Source organism: Oculina patagonica, chromosome 2 (genome assembly GCF_052425735.1).
Source record: "Oculina patagonica isolate OP01 chromosome 2, crgOcupat, whole genome shotgun sequence".
NCBI classification, from domain to species: domain Eukaryota; kingdom Metazoa; phylum Cnidaria; class Anthozoa; order Scleractinia; family Oculinidae; genus Oculina; species Oculina patagonica.
The window spans coordinates 8,371,287-8,393,179 of record NC_135759.1 but is presented as its reverse complement, the minus strand read 5'-3'; the positions used below and the strand labels follow the sequence as shown (position 1 = coordinate 8,393,179).

Here is a 21,893-nt window from a genome sequence, read left to right as displayed (position 1 = left end):
GTAGTCATTGCTGTTTCAGTAACCGAGACACAAGACAAACATGGAGGTAATAATAACCTGTTACTCGTCTACACGGCCTTTTGACACTAATAGACTTATCCTGACTCCAGACATGTTAATTTCCTTTCATTTTGGTGTTAATGAACGTTTGTTTACTTGAGGTGTTATGCTGAAGGACTTTATTTAAAGAAAACAGGGCACACGGCTGCTCAAAATCGGCCATCGCCTTACCAAATATAGACATCTCACATTTTGAACAACGGTTTGGAAGTAGAAAGCTGTTAAATTCGATTAATTTAGAGGGAGCAAGTATAAAGAAAACATTGAATTATATTAAAAGTTCCTGGGGGCTACTCAAAAAACGTTTTGTACGGGGAGGCTCCGCCTAGAGCTCCAACCCCTTACAAACTTATGTACCATTTTCTTTAATGCATTTATTTTTCACGTCTGAAAATGTACCATTTTGACAGAAAAAAGCTTCTCTTTTCATATACCTTTTACAGAAAAAATGTACCGCTTCCATATACCGAAAAGACATGACATATGCCTAAAACAGGAAGTCTTGATGCCTTTTTTAAGGTTTCGTTTACTGATTTAGATGATACAGCTATAAGATGTGTCTGTTCGAAATATTTTAATTTAATACCTAAATGACCGATATCCCTACTCTTGCATATAACTAAATTTGCAAAATCCTTTTCCGTTTTAAAAAAGGTACCCCTTTTGGGCGGAGCCTCCCCGTATACGGTTACCCATTATAGGGAGTATCCCCCACCCCCCGGGTGAAAGGTATGCTTACTTTAACTTGGTCTCAGAGATTAGCATCGGAGCATATGACACAGGGGAATCCCTTCTATCATTTTCGTGCCTTTCTTTTTGGATAACTTATACAATCACATACACATGGTTTCCAGCTCGACAGGGACGCTATGACATCATTGAAAAATTATAATTAAGACAGCCGTTCTTTTCTTTGGGCTAAAACACAACGATGCATATTATAGTACAAAGCAGGGGAAACGTGATCAAACCTGAAGAGCGCGAGTTTGTACCCCACTGCTGGAGTCAATTTTAATGTTGTTTTTCTCGCCTCGTGCTTTTTCCCTCTTCCTTCCTGTTTTCTCCAATTTTCTTTCAAGGGTTAAAGCTCAAAACGAAATTCAGAGGTTGCTTCCAGGTGTGATTATCTAAAGCCTAGTTTACACGAGCAATTTTTTATGTGACAATTTTTATTTGTTCGTGTAGATGAGAAAAATTGGCCAATTTTTTTGTGACAAAAATAATTGTTGACAAGCTTCAGTGTTAGCGTTTATGTGACAAATAAATGCCACTTACAATAATTGCTCGTTAGACGATTCGTCCCATAAAAATGTGGAAAATATTGCGTCATTATATGTTTCCCCAATTTCCCAAACAAACGCCTACTAGGCACTGTGCGCGCGTATCTTTGTGCGTATCTCTACTGTCCAAGGTCATTACTGGCGCACGGAACTTTTGACAGCTGCTAAAATAATTGTTGTGTCATCTACACGATAAAATATATTTGCCACATAAAAATTGCCCCTGTAAACCTGACTTGAGAGATGAGAATAGTTTAAACAGATGATTATTACAAGGAATAAGAAACAAAGAAATAAAAGTGAATGAGGCTGATGTGTTCATTAATTAATTTTTAATTGTGTCACTATTAGTTTACAATATTAGTACAATTTTATATTTTACTTCTTCTCTTTGATCACTGTGGCATGCGACTGTAACACCGATTGTTCAAAGTGTCTTTTCTCGAGGCAGGAGAAGCGTGGCAACGAATTGACATTATTATTTAACATTTAACTTATTTTCTACATGAAATCCTTAAGTGTTGAAATCATTTAGCATACAATTCTGCCCTTCCTATCCTCCTTCTCGATGCTGCTTTACACTTCCGGGTATAGATTTAGAATTAACTCGTACAAGGAAATCCGAGACTCGTCATTCCTTTTTTGGTAGTTTGTGCATCTCGTATCGTCAGGTCCCGTGGGGTAACTTCCGGTCCAGTGCAGATAGTGAATCCATACGTTCATCTTGGTATAGATGGTACGCTGTAGAACAGAAGGAAAAATAAAATAAAAGTGTGCAGTGTCAATTTAAGGACAAACTTAAGGTGGCTCAACTGGATTTTAGGCCCGCTAGCCTACACATTTTGCGCGCCCCCCCCTCACACGTACCGACCCATTCAGTTGACTTGTCACGCCTCCATTATTTCTACTAATGTATCACCTTCGTCGTACATATCTCAATTACTATTCGGCCGTATTTTCGTCTTCGTCCACTCAGCAAATCAACCTCACTTCCCTCTATCTCCTGGGGGAGCAACAATCAAAGCTTTAGAGGTCTCATACACTCTATCACTTTTCAATTCGACAATCGCGTCTAACATCTAGTCGTCCGTGGATAAACATACCCGTGAATATGAGGACACTCGCTTGTAACACAAATCTCGATCAGTACATTGGCCAATTCTCCTAATCAATGCTGACTTCCTATCATAATACCTCAATTACAATTTTAAGAGCGGTTTATCTATATATTTTTTGTGACAAATACAAAGCAACAGACACGACCCTCTCTTCTTCTCCTCACAAGCATCCCCACCACTTTCCACATTCCTACTAGAAATCCCTCCTCCCCATCTCGTGTTTCTTATTCTACTCTCATATCCTCTCAAAATTTCTCATCACAGTGTGACTCACATTCTGTCGATACAGCAACGTCGTTGACGTCTCTCCTCCGCCTGGTCACTCTCCGTGGTGATCGTCGTGCACGTTGGCGACGTGTTTTCTCACTTGAGGGTCGTCTTGGCACCTTAAAGTAAAATTATATTTTTCAAAGTGTTTTCAAGTTTTTAGTTTTCGATAAAGAGGTGCAAGTCGCTGAATCACCTTCCTCTGATCTTAAATCTAACAAATCAAAATCCATTTTAAAAGCTACCTTCTGGCTAAAGCAATGTCCATAAATATTATTTCGTATAATTTTGTTTATAGACTAATCTATTCTCCTGACCAGGTAAAATTTATTAGCAGTCTTCACGTTGTATTTTGCACTTATTAAATAGTCTGCGAGTCTTGGTAAAGCGGTTAATAAGCTGTTATTTAATAATAAAAGCCATCCTTCAAGCCAACACTTGTCAATTAGTAGCTACTAAGGAATCTTCCTACCCTCACACTTCAAGTCGAGAATGCGTTTTGAAAGGTTAGTGTAAACCTTTAATGCGTATACATGATAATTTAAAATATTAAACTTACATCAAAGTCTTTGCAATTTTTATCTGTTATTTGTGAACTACTGCAAGGAGCGTTTTCGTCAATCGGCATGGAGATCTCGTATGTGCCAAATGGACTTGTACATTCCTCTGCGCCAAGAAGTATGTCATTGCATGGCGAGTCACTCAGGTAGTGACAGCACATCGGCTGAAAGCGATAGTCATCTTCCTCCATACAGAAAAGTGAATCACCTGAAATCGACCACCTATTTAGTACTTATTTTGGTTTTTGAGACAATATTTTGTGGAGCCAACTTGGACAGCTTAACACAAATTGATTATTTCAATAATTAGAAACCGTAACTTTGTCTATGGAATTACGTTAATAAATTTGGGAAAATGGCTTTTTCCTGTTCTGCTCAATCAAATATGAACTGTTTGCGCGAGTAATTCCTTTATGTACACACTGAATTTTTTTTCATCGCTCCAAGGTATAAAGAGTAAAATTTTGGCTGAATTTTGTCTTTCCTTTTTGTCTTGTCTTTTAATTTAATCTAGTAGTTTTTGTGACGTTTTGTTATCCACCTTGGAGTTTTCTACCCCATTAACCTTTACAGCTTGACTCGGTAAACTGGTTTCAACTGGAAATATCGAATTTCTTCGATCTAGCACCCCAATGAAATAGGCGCCGCTATAGAGAATAGAGCTTCTCCCATACTTAAAAAAGGCAGCCAGAATGAATATATGAAGAAAAAGAAGGCTACAAGTTGCAAGAAAATCTTGTTTTACCATGGCGTTCGACTAAGGAAATTCTGACATATGGAAATCATTACCTTTGCGCTTAAAAAGGAGAAAGAAAACTGCATGTTTACTTACTGTTGCCATTCATCTTCTCTTCGTTACATTTAGCGCTGTTAGTTATGGCGAAACGGTTGAATTCTAAATTTCTTAATGATGCCAAAGGCTGACGGAATTCCTTGATGCTCCCATTTCCATTTCTAAAGTACGAAGCACTCATATGGCGCAGTTTTAAATGGACCTTGGCTGGAAAGTTGTTCTCATTTTGTGTTGTATCTCCATAGAGCTCAACATACATCTACAAAGTAAAAAATATGCACTTTAGTACATCTTCTAGCTTAAAGCTGACAAGAGACCACATTTTTTGACGGGTTTCGATTCGTGGATGGGAAGATATATGGAAGCTTCCGAGGAAAAACATTGATTTTATCAAGCATCGACAAAATTACGGTGACAGGTTTTAATCCCAATAAAATGTGGACCCAACATTGACGTCAATATGCACAGCGAGTTGAGAATAAACAGAAAAGCAAGAAGGAGAACAGGTCATCATCATCCTCATCATCATTATCACCATTTATTAGCCACATTAGAATTGACAATTTGCAGCAATAACTATGGTCAAAAGGGCGAGGAAACCTCCAAGAAACCACCATGCTTATAGGGGAGTTGACCTCGGTTAACCGTCAAAATATATATGGGCTGCCTGTTAATCGATGTATGCTGAATTGAAAAATTTCAAACATTAGTGATTAAACCATGCGGGACATATCTGGCATTGCATAAAGTTGCCACAGCAATCACTTCCTTACCTTTAATAGGCGAACATTGTAACATGTACTGCAGCTATCAGAAACTCTTAAATTCAACCTTGTGCTTCCATTGTGTAGCTGATCAAACATCTAAGACAAAGAAAAGAAGAAGAAACATAATGAAATGATGGAAACATTTAAAAAAAAAATTTTTTTGTGCCCAAAACCCAACCCCACACACCAAACAAAGAAGAACCAACAAAAACGCGTAGAATTCAGGTTATTATATAATTACCATAGATGTTGCTTAGTCCATTTTGCATGTACCCATCTATCTTGTAAATATATCTCTAAGGTCTGGTACATAAAACGTCCTGCACACAGTTATGCATATACACATGCATAGGTACGCTCAAACACAGACACTCTCATGCTTGCACGAGCTTTACATTAATAGTGTGGTTCAATTTTGCTCTTGCTACCAACTGGTATTTTCCTTGTCTATTCATTTTACTATATAGGCTATCAAATTTAACCAGCATTAAAATTGAAAAACGACATAAACATAAATTAATTATTGTATGCACAAAGGCCTGGCAGACCAGGCGGCATACATGCAGACATGTACATACCGCCGAGTGGGTAACATTGTCAAACGACCACTTGTGTGTATTTGTGGTATACCGAAACTTGGTGAAGCACTGCCGTCCTTTGTTTTCAAGATTATCAATTTCTTGTAATGCTTTGGTCAGCTGGAGAACTCCCTGCAGTGACCCAGTGCCCGGCGCGGCTTCAGTTGCAGTTTGTTCAAATTGAACCAATGTGTCATCAACATTCCACAGGGAACGGAACTCAAAGCCTTTGTAGAACTGGTAGAGATGCTCGGTAAAACTGGCTTCCATTTGCCCATAAGAAGTGAGAAGATCATCAAGAAACATTTGTTGTATACTTTCAGCAATGGGAGAGTCTAAAAATGCCAAATATCTAGTGATTAACAATATTATTTTATTGTCGGTTATTCGTCACATTGAGACATACATATCGACATGCATCGTCGCGCTTTTTTGTATTTTGATTACACATTTTTTAAGGTTTTAGGACCAGTTAAAAAAAATTAAACGTTAATGGTCCCTAGTTTAACAGAACAGTAAAAGCATGGTACCGCTTCGAGAACCTAATTTAAATCTTTTACTGCCTAGTTTAATATTTTCATGACTAGATCTTTTCTCAGAACTGTATGTTTTCTAAAAATAACTATTTCGTCTCTGTTTAGTTCAGCCCTACAGTGATTTGTTTACACAACCATTCTTGTGAATTGTGTCTGTATATTATAGAAACTTGTGGCTAGATTTTGTTGCTAGTTCAGCTAATTTAATCAAATAGTAATTCTTACCACCAATTTCGCTAAGGCTTTGCAAGTTATTTGATGTCTCTTCTAAGTTGATGATGTCAAAGTTATATCCGCCAATGTCGTTGTCTAAGTCGATGACCTTTGCTATGAGATCAATCCTTGCTGCGCCAGCAATAAAGAATCCTGCTATCTGTGCTTCAAACATCGCCTTGTCTCGTGGTAATGACCTCTCTTCCAGCATGCAAACCAGGTCCGCTGCAAGCCCTTCCTTGTTCATTTCTAAGTTAGCCTTTGGAGCAAGTGTAAAAGAAATCACGTTTATATTCTTCTTCATGATTAGGACGAAATCTATTTAAGTAATAAAGTTGTTTCTTTTTAAAATGAGTGAACTTAACTGCCTCTGCTTTGCGCCAAATAAAGACTACACTAATTTAATTTGTCCTACTTTCTTTTTTAATATCTTTCGCCATAACATTCTTAACATTCAAATTTCAGAGAATGTTCAAGTAATTTACCAGCTATGTAAAATAAAACTAAAAATGCATTGATGCAGTTGAAATACATATTACCATCATAACTTCGGGTACAGCTCCTACGTCCATTTTGTCAAAATCTAGATCGCTAGAATCTTTTAAGGCTGCGTACGCCTTGCCAAATGTCATCCATTTCTCGATTTTGTCCAGGTTCTCCTGGAGGGTGCCAGTGTTACACTTGGTAGCAAAATGTCCAGCTACTCCTATAGCGGCACCGATAGACGCAAACGGATCCTGTCCCACAATGCCACTTGCGAATCCTGTAATCCCTTTCAGCATAACAAAGAGGTCCCCTCGGTTGAACTGCGAAGCTTCGTATACATCAGGTAGCTGAGCAATGATTTCTTCCAGAGAGCTCGTCATGCTTGATTCTAATTGTTTAATACTCTTATGAAAAAACAAAAAGAGTGGCATTAAAAGAATGGAAAATTAAACACATTTTTTTAGCTTGGTTAGCTAACGTTAAGTTTAATAGAAAAGGGTCGAAGAAATTAAGAAATTTTTAAAAACACCCGCTAGGGTTAAATTTTTATAGTTAACTTTAATACTCGCTTTCAACTTTATTTTCAACTTCATGTCTTTCTTCAATTGAATCGGTTGTTTTAGCTATTGAGAGCATTAACACAATGTAATAATATTGTATTTAGCTAATCTTAACAGTAAACGTCACTAACAATTTTGTCCGTGGTAGGGTAAGGATGGCAAGATGTAGGCCGTAGCAGATAATGTCGAATTCGGTGTCGGTGAATCGGTGCTGGTACAGGCATTTTTTTCGGCTTTATGGGTTTACCAAATTTCTTTATCCATGGTGCTCCGCTGGCGCACTTCGCGTGCTGGAGCTACGCCATAATTTTCAAATAGCTACCCATTCATTTCAGCCGTGCGGGGAAAACGTAGGAAATGCATAGCCATCGTTACAAACATTAACAATTTTACATAAATTTGGCTGTAGAAGATTTATTTTCATGGCCATCATCTTTTGCAGTTTCAAACCAACTTTAACTGTAACTTACCGCGACGTTAGCACCCTTCTCGCTTATTGCAATTCTTCTAGCCTCGACGAGTCTTTCTCTCTCACTATCGATCTGAATCTTTGCTGCCTCTGGTAGAGCTTTTAATACCTCTTTCAAATTATCCTGCCGCTCGATTGACGCCTGTACACCATTGTAAGCGTCCTCGTAAGCTTTGGCGTGATCTCTAATCTTTTCCACTCGTTCCTTATAAGCTTCCCATTTCATCAAAGGGGCAAACAGTTCGTTGTTTCCAAATCTGTCAAATCCTTCTTTGTTTAGGAAGGTTAGCCTTCGTTTTGCAACTAAGGTAAATTGAAACACACGTATTAATTTATAAAAGAACTTAGAACTCATATTTTACTTCCATTTGCCCTCAAGCGGTAAACGCTTACGGATCATTCTATCATTCTCTCACAGCAGAGGTCATAAAAGTTAAAATTGGTCACACTTTTGTACTTTTTGCTGTGAGAGAATGATCTGTAAGCGTTTAAATGGCAGAAAACCAAGAAATTTGTTAGCAAGAAAAGCATGGCGAAGGAATTGTGCAGATGCATTAATAATTGTTCTTTAATGTCAAAAGAGAAGTCACTTTCTCAGTAAAAGTGTCAACTGATGTCTAGCAAATAATCTTACCTTTTCTTAATTCAGACGCATCTGTTCTTCCTTCAGTTAAAGTTATCAAAAACTTCAATACCGCCTCGGCTTTGGCAATGTCGTTAGCCCAAATGAGATCTTCAGCGTGCCTTGTCATCAACTTCAGTAAAGCTAAAGGATACTTATCTTTCGCCCCGCGACTAAGGTTCTGCTTCTGTAGATAGAAGTTTTCCACTCGACCCTGTGAACCAGCTTTTACCAAAGCTGAAATGCATCAGAAATAAGTGGAACAGTGTAATTTGTCATACAACTGTCAAACAATTGGTTATAAAGAATGGGTTTACAAGCGAGAGAATTGAGCATTAAGAAAATCAAAGGAGACCTGCTAATTAGTACCTTTGGAGTCGGATGACGTAATTTCGCAATTCCTGCATGTTTGTTAGTTAACTTATTGTTTCCCTTTCTTTTTTTTTTTCTATGTTTAGTTTGAAATTAGTTATTTACTTGCTGCTTGATTACTTTTTTTGGTAACGAATGAATAATCCCGACGTAGAAATGAACCAAGAGTAGCAAACAAGACATTTGTACAATACTCAACTCTGCCCGTCACTTCCTTTTGTTCCAGTTCGTCCACGAGCCGCTTCACCTGTCTGACCATTTGAAGGACAGCTTGACGAACACATTAGATAAGCCGCATCGTTCATGAAATCTGCATTTGATTCCGCGGCCTCCGCGACCTCCTTGGCCACCTAAAATTATTAAATTATGTAAATAAAGTTTGTGTTAATGCACATGCCATGTCAGACATTTTTTGCGATTCCAAAATTTGGATCTCGTTCTTTTTATAATACAGTGTTCGCTATCTTATAGGAATAAAAAAGGCGATCTTTACTTAAAACTCTTATTTTCTCAATTTCAGTGAAATAATCAATGTAGCTTTTAAAAATGATTTTCCTATCGTCTTTTTGTCAAGTAAAAAAAAAGACGTGGCTGGAAATTGTTTTTAAATTTCATCTACCTGGCTTTTTTTTTCCCTTTTTTTTTTTTTTTTGTTTTTTTAAATCAATTTTCTTTCTCAGAAATTTTCTCTACTTCCTTCCTCTTTCCCTGACTGTAGTTCTACCTCTATACCTAATTGACGGAACGTTGACCCTGTGAAAAGCATAAACCATGAACGAAAAGTCTGAATGGAATTCTGGGTACACAGCCTTAGTAAGCTTAGTAATATTCATTTTATTGACAATCAAGTTGTTTTCTTTCTTTGAGAGCTTTATGCAACTTGTTTCATTATCAGTTTATTTTGTCACAGACGATGATTATCAGATTTTTTTTTTCGATTCCCCGGTAAACATGCGGGGCGTATCTTTCATGGTTTACATTTTTCATGGGTCAACGATTATTCAACTAGGTGTATACTCTAGACTAACCTGCTCCTCCAACTCCATTTCTTGCTGCCTGGCCTCCTGTTCCACGACATGTCTTTAGTTCCATCTTTCCTTGTACCATTCTGACGTTGATTGTTTGGCGTCCTGCGTTTCCACCATTTCCTGTTTTTGAGCAAACATAGTTTTGTTAGTGTGGAAACCCTGCATTACTTAAAGGAGAAGTTCATTCCAAAATGACAATTTTCTTTCTTCACGCCAACGATAATGTAATTCCAAGATATGTTTGTCACAAAAAGTTCAAAAAGTATTCAAACCCTATTAAATCCTTGTCTGAATTAGTCCGTAAATCGAGAACCAGCCGCCGCCATCTTAGAGTAATCAGTAGCCTAGCGATGTATGTGTGACGTCAAAGAGCTCAACCTTAATTTTCCCAGGAGGTTTAATTATTGAGTGATAGTGAAGAAATGAATTATTCAACGTGACACGAGCGTGGGACAAAGAAAAAATCTGAGTCCCCGACGGGAATCGAACCCATGGTCTCCCAGATACCGGTTGGGCACTCTAACCAACTGAGCTACGAGAGACTCGTTAAATACCCGACACTACTTGTTAATTTTGTATTGGCTTTTTTTTTCGAAATGCATGTTTGTAAAGCATCATTTTGCACAAACTAAACTCCCAAAGTTCAGCTTATTGACGGCGGCGGCCAGTACTCAATTTTTTGAATATTTCATGAAAGGATTTCATAGGGTTTGAAAACTCTTTGAAAACTGAAATTTTGGTGAGTAACATATATTTGTGGTATTTCCTTTCGTTGGCGTTAGGTGGGGGGGGGGGGAGAGAAAGTCGGCCCTTTTTCTTTAAGACATAGCAGTGCCTGGAAACGGTGCAAGTCTATGTCAATCAAGCCGTTGCTAAGAATAACGTCACCCAAAGTTTTGTTTTCTCAGAAAGATTTAAATATCAATGACTGTATGCGTGTGAAATACAAATAGTGGCGGTGTTTGCGTTTGATGTTTTACGCCGCCGAGATGTTTTTTGCATTTTTAGCAAGATTTCTCACCTGATGTTTCATCACTGAGAATGTTTGAATGTCACTGAGAATGTTTTTGGGGCGTGGGATAACTAGCGAAAAAATTGTCACGGTTGACATTTAACAACAAAAAAATGGTAAATCATTTCAGAGTAATTGGAGTTTGTATAATTCGCAAGCCTTACTTTTGCCAGACTGGATACCGTTATTACGGTTCGTTGTTTCGATGTCCGCAAACTTCAAAGAAGCAAGCAAAATGCAAATAGCTATCGTGTTTTATGCACGGTCAAGACCAAATCATGCGAACTTAACAATGAACTTTGTGAAGCTATTCACTACACCCTTGGCAACCATTTAAGAGCTACTGCGCACACTCGGTTGCCCCGCACCGCTATGACCATTTTTTGAGTCGTGTAACAAAGGAAGTTCCCCCCCCCCCCCCCCCCGGCGTGAGGGAAAAGAAAAAGCCATTTTGGAATGAACTTCTCCTTTAACAATTGACATGTTCACAGTTACCTGATTTTCCACCATATCCGCCGTTTCCACCAGCTCCTCCTTGTACACCTGTGGTGCCATGAATTGGTGAAGTGCATCCTCTGATGCTTCCGTAGTAATTCCTTATGGCCTTCGCGCTGCAGTCAGCCTTGGTCTTGTCCGGTCTCTATTCAAAGGAAAGTAGCAAACGATAACATATTTAGCTCTACATTATGATATAGCAACTTCTACTTTTCACTGTAAAATGTCCATGAATCGCGTTTCTGGCCTCATATTTACCAGTGTTAAAACTCGAGTTCTGTTGTTGGACTTTGTTATTTTGTTGTGCTAAAAGTGCAGGTTGCTATAGAAGCTTTAATTGCATACATCTAAACGTATACCACACGAAAATTCGCGTCAATCAAATGCATGTAAAAGTAACTTTTCGAAAATTACATTAATTTTACGTCGTATAGAATTTGTTTGTTTTATTTAGATGTCCGTTATATTACTTTAACGGTATATATTTAGGACTTCTTGAGCCGATGAAAGATACAAACTCAAGTTCTTGACGGATTTTTGGTTTTTATGACGTACAATTCCTTTTTTTGATGATGATGAGAGACGAGAGGTGATGATGATGATGATGATGATGATGATGATGATGATGATGATGATGACGATGACGATGACGATGACGATGACCATGGTTGCGATGACCGTAAAGGTCAGACTAAAAGGTAATGTTGCGGTTACCGTTTTCGTTGTGTTCAATACAGTTATCCAGTCGACATTGCCGTTATGGTCATCGTTTAACGTGGTTTCGATGTTTATATTTCCGTGAGGAGAGGTACTTAATTTCCATACCTTGTTTAAGCTGTCAGCTCCCTTTTTACCATTGGCACCGTTTTGTCCCGTTTTTCCACTTCCACCATTCGTTATTATGTTCATGTACCCTTCTGCCGTATCAGCAAATATTTCCACTAAAAGCAATAAAAGAAAGTGTATTTAGAAAAGAAACAAAAGCATTAAAAACGACTATATTAATCTGTTTGTCTGCATATCCATTTGTTAGTTGGCAAATGACCGAAATGTGTTAAGTATGGTCCACTGAGATTTAAATTATGCGACACGATTTGTTGACAAAATTAAGTTCAATAACTTTTATTGGAGAAATTAGTACTAGGTTTTTTCGAGGCTGTATAAGCTGTTAGGTATTTAGAAATATGCATCAGTTGAATTTTAACCTTGCTCACGAGTTTGCCGTCACGTCAACATGACAACACCCCTATAAACGCTACCTGTTGGTCCATGTACGCCATGTTTTCCATCGTCGCCATCATCGCCTGCAGATTGGACTTTGAAACTTTGCTGCAAATCTGGAGCTCTGAGATCTAATCGGCTTCCTTTCAGAAAGGACACTTTACGGCTGAACATTGTCAATTTTTTAATTCCACGCATTTTGATGTCGCCCTATCAAATGATATGATAATATTATTTTGTTAATGCTGGTAAAGCAAAAACACACAACAAAGTTTATTACTGAGCTAGCAAATAACCAGGTAAACCTTTTGTTCCCAAGAAAATAGGATAAGAGCTGCGAGGATACCATATAGAGCCCAGGGCCAAGTAATTCTCGCAAATACCTTCTCATATAGTTAAGGTGTTAACTCTACAAAGCAGAGATGAAAGATAGAAAACTTGTCTCTTCTCATTTCAACTAACTTCTTGCTGTATTCGATATAATTCGATAAATCGTAAAATAAGAAGCGTTAAAATATTGGATTTTGCTTCGCCAACGGCTGTTTATGCATGGCGCGAAGTGTCCACCGAGATAATAACAATGGCATGTTAACCCTTAATATGCTAAGTCCGGATTATTCCGGGATTTGGAGGAAAGGCCATTCAACCACTTATGACGTCCCAATTTACACGTCAGCAGATTTTTGTGACATGCAACTTATAGAGTTTGGATAGATCTTTCCACAGGACTGTCCGTTTTGACTATTGACCGCATCCTAACAGAGCTAATCGAAAAAAACGTGAACTGTTTTTGGTGTAAAATTGGTGCAAAAACAGGCCAATATACCCGCATCTGATCAAGGTCTCCTTTCCAGGGTTTTCCATTGATTAATATCAACTTTTCAGGCCACCATCAGGGGTGCACAGAGTAAAAGATAGAGAGAATAAGAAAGCAGAGAAAAACGAAAGAAAATCAAATTTTGGCTTATGCGCATGCGCCAAGTAAAACTTTGCACATTTTTACATGGAAATTGCATCAAAAACCTACTCGGCAGTGTCAGAAAGTGTATTCCTAGCAAAGTTTAGAAAAATTTAGGACCGTAGAGCCAAGAAAATCGATTAACGGTTAAAAAACCCTGTTTTTTGGAGAAATTTCAGCATATTAAGGGTTAAATATATACTAATTGGTGAAATCACAAATTTCAAGCCACGGGAATAATAGAATATAATAAAAAAAGTAAATAACGGGTAGAAGCATTGTTACATTGTAATAGTTTCAGGTAATAAGTGGGCACTCTTGTTTTTAAAGAAAGCCACGACACAACATTGCAATACCACAATGGGTATAAGTAATGTACCATACCTTAACATAAACAGTGTCCGCCAGAATTTCAATCTCGATGTTATTGGAGCGCTTTTGAGAATCTCCAAAATCAATATTCTTCTTTGTTCTGAGATGCTCTTGTACAAAATCCATATGGACGCTTCGGCCAATAACTTGATAGCGGTCTGTTGGCAGAATAGAGAACAAAATAAACAAACTGCATACAAAATACAATATTCATAGCACAATTTCATTTTCGCCACATTTGTGCAACAATAAGGGACACAAACAGGACGACTGCGTTCTTAACAGTTATTTTCTCACATTTATTTTCGTACCAACTCAAATGTGATAACAAGGCCGCAAACCTATGATAAGAACGCATTTGTGCGTCTTCAGCATATTCTAAAAGTTTTCTGATGCTTGTGTTTTGTAACATAGATGTAAACCACCTGTAGTGACATTGTTCAAAGTAAGGGTGTCGGCACTAGATGCAAAAGGGAAGCCCTTCCTGGTTAAAAAATAAGTGTGACAAGTTGATCGAGGGGCAATTATGCAAAGCTGGGCCCCTCTTTCTTTCGAGTGAGCAGAGGTAGGCAGAGCGAGATACTTCACACTAAGTACTAAAAATAAATTCGATCTCGTTAGTCCAAGATTAAGAAGAACTAGTTTTTTTGGAATTTCTTTCTTTCAGTATTTTTCGCACAGAAAAGTTCTGTAAAAGCGCGATTTTGTAGATAATCAGTAGGTAGAAGAGAGTGTACTATAAAATAACTACCTTTAAAAATGGTAACTTTAACAAAATGTTTTGCCCAGCCTTATCTAGCCTGCGTAGCAGACGGCTGGAAACAGGAAACGCAGGAAATTCAGGAAACGCGTAATGAGAGAGATGCGCCCAAGAACTACACAGGGAGGGGCCTTCTACGCAGGCTAAGCCTCACCTGAAAGAACGCAGCCGAAAAATTCCGCCCTCATAGAGATGTGGCCGTGCCATTCTGTTGGTTTTATTTGCACATATCGAGCTGTAATTGGTTGCAACAGTACATGGGTCACAACACTGTTCCTATCAGTGTTTCCAGAGAAAATCTATAAGCAGAAAGAAAAAGAAAAATACAGCATCAAGCGTGTCATTTAAAAAGAAACAACCCGTATAAGACTGTTGTCTAGAAACTTGCAAAGTTTAGTTATTTTACAAGGCCAAGGACGGCCCCTCCTGTTTTACTATCAAGCATCCAAGCATGAGCTGCTGTGAACAAATTGTTTTTTCATCGATTTTTACTGATACAATTGTTCGTTCTTTTTTAGAAAAAAATAATTTGAATATTTAAAAATTGTCTACGCTGTTAATCTTTATAATTGATTTCTTTTCGTTCCACAAGATCTCGAATAAAATTTATAAAATATTTAAGATAGTACGCGCGCTCTCATTGATCGATACTTGCGTTTACATGAGAGTATGTGTACGGTTGTGACGTCACGCTTTCTGTGTTTCCCGGCACAATTTGAAAACATTTCAAAGCTTTCGCAAGACTCGTAATGCGCACTTTGAGAAAATATATTTTAATCGAGAATTAGATAAACAATTCCCTTCAATTTTCAAATTTTTTTTGAGAATTATTTTTAAAAGCAATAGAGGCCTTTTTCCGTGTTTACATAGCCTCACATAAACACTTGGTTGGTTGGGAGAATTCTCGAAAGTTATGCAAACCCGAGCCGCAGTCTAGGGTTTGCATAACTTTCGAGAATTCTCCCAACCCCCTCCAGAGTTGTGTTTAAATGAGGCTATGTAAACACGGAAAAAGTCCTATATTGCTTAGTTAGTCTGAAGACTAACTAAGCATGGACTAAGGAACGGTTACAAGGTAGTGGTACTGCGCTTTTTCACCAACTTTATGAAAAACTCAATCGCTTACAGGGGATCCGTTATTTGGAACGCCCTGTCACAACGACAACACGGTAACACTAGTAATTTTAAGTCGTTTTTTAACATAGTAAAAGGCAAGAACATTCATAAAAATAGGTCACCAAGGGTGACATGAGTCTAATGCCGTATGGCATAGTGATACAGATTGCGCGGTTTTCGTAAGCCGGTTAAAATTGGTTAGAGGTTTGTGTTCGGGAGTTTAATTTAAAATGCTTATAGCAAGCTAGGGGCATCGTGGATGATTATGGATGAAAACGAAACAGTCATAAATGTTATATGCTTCACAAAATTTAAAGTATGAGCAGGAGTTGATGTTACTTCTTCCGTATTGTCCGTAAAAGCAGAAACGATTAAACATTTGGACAAGATTGCGTGACGATTTACAAAAAGCATGTTCATTACAACAAGGGTTGAAGAACTTCACATCGTTTTCTTTCAGATTTTTCACCATTTTGATGATGACTCTTGAAACAGATTTTGCAATAAAAGCACTTGAAATAGTGACTGTTACTCCATTGTACTGTAAGTACTTAGTGACAGATTTTCCTAAAAACGGGTGTAAATGCTCACGTCAATATAATGATGACCTTTTGAACGCTGGAAACTAGGCAATTATTATCGAGCTACCATACACAGGAGCGAAGACTGTTTATCATGATGTACAAATTTCGCGAATCATCACTTCCATATCAATGTAACCATTTTATGATTTTTCTAGCTGTAAGAAGAACTTAAGATCTCTGAGAGTCGTAAAAGCATGAAATTCGATTTCAGTGTATGGCAAAGGCCGGGACAGTGTAATACTGCAAAGCGGCCAAACAAACGCATTTTGATTTAGTCGCGTAACTTGATTTACATTTATCCATGTACATCTTTTATTTTTGAAGGTTTTTGTTTGCACTGTAAAGAAAAAATTGGTCAAAATTCGAATGACTTAAATACAAAAACCGAGGTAAAGTTTTCTATTTTTTAAAACAAAATAAATATTTGGTCGCATTGTGTAAATAAACGCGAGTCGCCGTCGAAATATTTTTTTCTCAAAGACGTCTTGCTTTTTAAGCAAGACGAAAACACAAGTGCTTAACTGAACTGAAAACGAAGATTTATTTTCACAAAAAGCTTACAAATGTCTTAACTGGAAAATTATTTCGTCCTGTTCAAGTGTTGAATAATCGTGGCTTGAGAAAGAACTTTTAATTATGCGTGGGAACACGTGTCGCTGATTGGCTGTTTTTAATTGAAACTAATCGTGCGTGTCCGTACGGAGTCCGTTCTTGCAGCTGATCATTGTTTTCTACATTACAGCGAACGATTATCGATCCCGAACCATTCCCTTGGGATTGCTAACAGCTTTTTTCATATAACAAAGAGTCTAATGCGCATGCGCAAAGCGCACGCAAGCATTAGACTCAAAAATATTAGCTTCGAGGCGTTATCCACGCAGACTGTCAGACTGAACGATGATGTTTTTAAATTTTATTGAATTTTTAAATTGTTATTATAATAGTGAATTTTTTCTATCTTCTTAATATTAGGATGTCTTTTTATATGTCTTTTTAAATTTTTAATTTGTACACGGCCCCACAAGCTTTTAGCTTTAAACATTTTTTACCGTGTTTAAATAAAGTTGTTGTATTTTATTGTATTGACAATGCCCTTTATAGTGAAAGCTTTTGTGTTACGAATACTTCCAGGACGTTATACAAAACATCTATGCATAGACTCCATTTCTGCTGGAGTTCACAGAAAAGGTCTTTTAGTTTAAATCTAGAATAAATATTTAATGTCTAACGTTGGCCTATAAATGTTATAAAAATCTCTTACGTAACACCATTAACCATTTCATGACGAAAGCAGGCCTTTTCCCCTCTCCAATCAAGACAACTGTTTTGGTGTTAAGTTTATTATTATTAAAAAAAGGTTTATATGTCTGACCATATCATTTTTTACCTTAACGATTCCATTCTCTTGATATGTCTGAAAAGCGGAGGAACCATCCACACTGTAAGAAAAAGTGTATTTCTTCACCCACTGTTGCCCGTCTTGCCGGCCCTGGGTTTGAAACTTTGTAATTTTGACATCTCGCCAAAAATCAACTTGAAGAAACTGATTTCGGTCGTTAGTTTCAGCTGACCAGCCACCCGTTTTTCCTCTGGTAGCCGCAAAGTTGAGCCTGGCATTTTCTGGGCCATGGTTTTTATTCCATAATGAAGAAGCGCTTATCTGTTGATCTGTGACAAGGCCGCTTTCCAAGCCAAGTGCCTCTTCTCCAGTGCATGCTGATCATGACATGAAAGTAGAAAGGAACGAATTTTAAAATATGCGTATTTTTGTAGACCCTCTTCTGCAATAAACGCAAACATCAGAGCAAAATTGCTGCTCAAGAAATGTAGACAGTTATCAAGTTGTTAGTTAGGTTTATTTTTTCAAAGTTGTCATATACTTGCTATGAAGCTTAATGTTTGCAAAGAAATTGCTTATATGGATCTAAATGACCAAGTTATAGCTTTTTAAGGTAAAGTTACAAGCAAACGAGACTCACTTAAAAAACTGTTCAGCCCAACAATATTTCAAAAACTCATATTTCAATCCGTTTTAGTCTTCGTCATTTTTGGCCATCCGTACCATCTTTTGTATTTGCCGTGTTATTGAAATGTTCATTAACTGTTTTAAAAAGTTATTTTTTATATTTCACCGAGTTGGATGGTCGATGCTTAACGAACAGCCTTTTAACTTATTACCTCTCAAAATGAAACCCACTTTCAAATTGATGCAAAATTTCAACGGAAAGGGGACTCCTTCGACATCAACGTTATCATTTCGTAAGGCATCGAGTTTCAACTTCCTCCTGAAAGTTTTTATTTTAACTTTCAAATCACAGGTTGCAGCTTTTCTGCTTCTCTTAAGTTGTTTATAACACGAACACTTGTATACAGTACCTTTTCCAAGGGAAACAACTGAAGGCGTCTCAAACCATTTCATAGCAACGTATTCGATGTCGCTGTCGAACGACTGATTTCCTCCAGTTAAAGACACGCATCTATCGTCTACGAAAAAAAACTTTAGTCAGTCAATCAGTAAATGAATAAATGGAGGTATTTACTATTTAAGTATTTACTATTTAAGTATTTAGAAAAAAGTATTTAAATAAAATTGACACTTAAAAAACTATTTTTGGGGGGCGGGATGAATACAATCGCTTATTATGAAATCCCGAAAATATTTAAACAAATTGAAGTAAAAATATGGGAGATTGCTTATTCATCAATGCCACTCCAGTTCATGAATGAACTGAAGGGACGATACCTAGCACCAGGTTCCTCGCTTTTAGTCGTGCTAATAGAGATATTAGTAAATCTAAAGAAGACGAGGAAAAGGATGTTCATTACACTGCCGACTAAAATAGTTTATTACATTATTATGTTGTGGTCAAGTGAAGCGCACTATGTAAACCGCCTATGTTGTCGGTGTTCGCCAGCAAAAACTAAAAAACAAGAAACCAGCTTTTAGAAAATAACTGACGAAAGTGCGAGGATCAGACAAGTGTATTCAGAATTAATTGAAATTATTAACTTCATAGATCCTGAGAAGGGGGGAGCAAATGTGGAACATCTTTTGGATAACACGGGCCTATGTTTCCGTACTACCAAAATTAGTTAGTCTAACTGATAGATGGATTCCTGAGAACGCACGCGTACCATTATACAACTCCACTCTGAGACAGTTCCATTTATGTTGCTTGGTTGGACGAAAGCGAAAGTATCTTGCAGACACTTGCACTGACAGTTTGTGTTGGTCAACTGTGTTGCTATCGCCTTGCCTGTGGAATTCCTTTCAAAAGAAAACAGAACGTAGTTACACAAAGCGTAACAGTCAAAATAATCAGCGCGTGCCGCCTATTATTTCGGAATAGTTTTGATTAACGGCGAACGGATTGCATTATTCGTTTCAAACATTTAAATACAATTTGAATATTGTAAATCATCCAACCGTAAACACGCGAACGTGTTAAAAATAAACCAATCAAATTGGTTTATGACACTACGCGGGCGTCAATAAACAATATTTTCTCAAAAAGTCGTTTTATTGTCCTATTGCAGTGTGTAACCTCTCACCACTTCCACGCCACTTGCGTCCTTGTAGGGTTTCCAGACATTTCCATTCGATGAGTAGGATAACTTGAAGTCCGTGACCCATTCATTGCCATTTCTGTCTCCCTGGGTAGCAACACCACACACTTGAAAAGTTGTGCCAAGATCAACCTGCAGCCAGTCGTTATTCCTGTTAGCCTCTTTAGCACACCACCCATCGCCTCTGTCTCCGTTAAGTCGTCCGTAAGCAGGCTGGTAATTATCGCCATATCGAGAAGAAGCTGTCATGTGATTATCAGGAATCTTAGTTTGGTCGGATACTCCTACAGGCTGTGTGAAGCAATAGTCCACTGGTTCTGAAGGCAAACAGTTATTCATATAAAAATGCTGAAAAGTTGGTATCACTAAAAGTCACTTAAAATTATTTTGCGCACGTCCTTCATACCCTGTTCAACAGTTTTTGCGTCAGTCTATTGCAATTGTTCTTAGTGTAATAATTTTTTTCGAAAATTATTGGTCAGGTAAAAGCTTATGATGCAAATTTCACAGCAACGAAAGTTTCCCAAAAGCCAACTTTACGCCAGGGTCAAATGTAGGCATAATGGCGTAATTTCAGTCTAACGACCCTTAAACTTTTTTTTTCCTTTTTCCCCTTTTTTTCCTCTTTTTTCTCATCCCAACATCCAATTGATAGCGTAAAGTTCATTACCAACTTGAAGGAGATAAAGCTGTCTTTACTTGTATACAAATCTCTATTTTTACGTTGTGGGTTTGAATCAAAACATTGTACTTATGGCACAGCGTGATATTTCAAAGTTTTAATTCTATTTTCAGTGCGTTGACTTACTTCCAGTGATTAAACTATACTTATTAAAGGATAGAAAGTTTAAGTCCATCTCATCCTTCACTCCACCTATTTAAGTGTTTTTAAATCTGCCTCTTAACAGCCGAAGAATCTTGCAATGAATTGGTTTTCTTTCTCTTAACTTGTTTTATACAGTTATTGTTTTACCTGGTGTGGTTGGTTTTGTTGTAGGAGGCGCTTTAATGGTTTTGCAACACAGAATTAGAAAATTAAACTCAAACGTAAATAAAATATTATATGTTGCAACAACTTCGGGTAATGTTATGTTCTAATTATTAACGGAAAGAACCTGATCGGACGAGCAAATGTGGAGCATTTTCTTCGATAACAAAGACCTGCGTTTGCTGTTTTCCAAATATTCTCATTGATAGAAGAAAAAAGAACTCACGCGTACCGCTATACAACTCCACTCTGAGACAGTTCCAATTATGTTGCTTGGTTGGATGAAAGCGAAAGTATCTTGCAGACACTGGCACTGACAACTTGTGTTGGTCAACAGTGTTGCTGTCACCTTTCCTGTGGAATTCCTTTCAATAATAATAAAAAAACGTAGTTATACGAAGTATGAAAGCCTGCATACAGCACGAGGTGTTGCTTGTTAGAAATGTGTTCAACAATTTTTGACATGCATACATAATCATTTCACCGCTCTGATTTTTTATTTTGTAAAAAAATGAATTTCGTGACCTTTAATAGCAATCAGTTTTGAAGTTAAGCAGTGTGACCTCTCACCACTTCCACGCCATTTGCATCCTTATAAGGTTTCCAGACGTTTCCATCCGATGAGTAGGACAACTTGAAGTCCGTTACCCATTCATTACCATTTCTGTCTCCCTGTGAAGCAATAGCACACACTTTAAAAATTGTGCCAAGATCAACCTGCAGCCAGTCGTCAGCCCTGGCAGATTCTTTGGCACACCAGCCATCTCCTCTGTCTCCGTTAAGTCGTCCGTAAGCGGGCTGATAGCTATTGCCATATTGAGAAGAAGCTGTCATGTGATTATCAGGAATTTTGGCTTGGTCAGATACTCCTACAGGCTTTGTGAAGCAATCATCAGTTAGGTCTGAAAGCAAACGGTTATTCATATAAAAATGCTGAAAAGTTGATATCACCAAAAGTTACTGAAAATTATTTTGCGCACGGTCTTCTAAACGTCTACTACATTTAACATACTTTATGTCTATTGCAATAGGCGTTTCTGTTTTCGATAGATATCGGTAAACTCTTATGATGAACAACTCAACTGAAACCCATTTCTTGTCAGCTTGTTAA

The 21,893-nt window shown here is 37.6% G+C and overlaps 1 pseudogene across 1 annotated transcript; it reads right to left on the bottom strand.

Annotated features, from left to right (window-relative positions):
• Nucleotides 1–1,700: 1,700 nt before the first annotated feature.
• On the bottom strand, nucleotides 1,701–21,679 carry LOC144641761 (uncharacterized; annotated as a pseudogene). Its single transcript, XR_013568617.1, has 20 exons — nucleotides 21,353–21,679; nucleotides 19,363–19,495; nucleotides 18,604–18,711; nucleotides 17,615–17,943; nucleotides 14,682–14,826; nucleotides 13,780–13,925; nucleotides 12,476–12,647; nucleotides 12,042–12,157; nucleotides 11,217–11,361; nucleotides 9,710–9,829; nucleotides 8,881–9,031; nucleotides 8,322–8,546; nucleotides 7,689–7,990; nucleotides 6,712–7,062; nucleotides 6,185–6,431; nucleotides 5,424–5,758; nucleotides 4,852–4,941; nucleotides 4,118–4,337; nucleotides 3,285–3,493; nucleotides 1,701–2,081 (listed from the first exon to the last, which is right to left on the bottom strand). The product of XR_013568617.1 is annotated as an uncharacterized LOC144641761 (transcript).
• Between the last annotated feature and the right edge of the window lie 214 nt (nucleotides 21,680–21,893).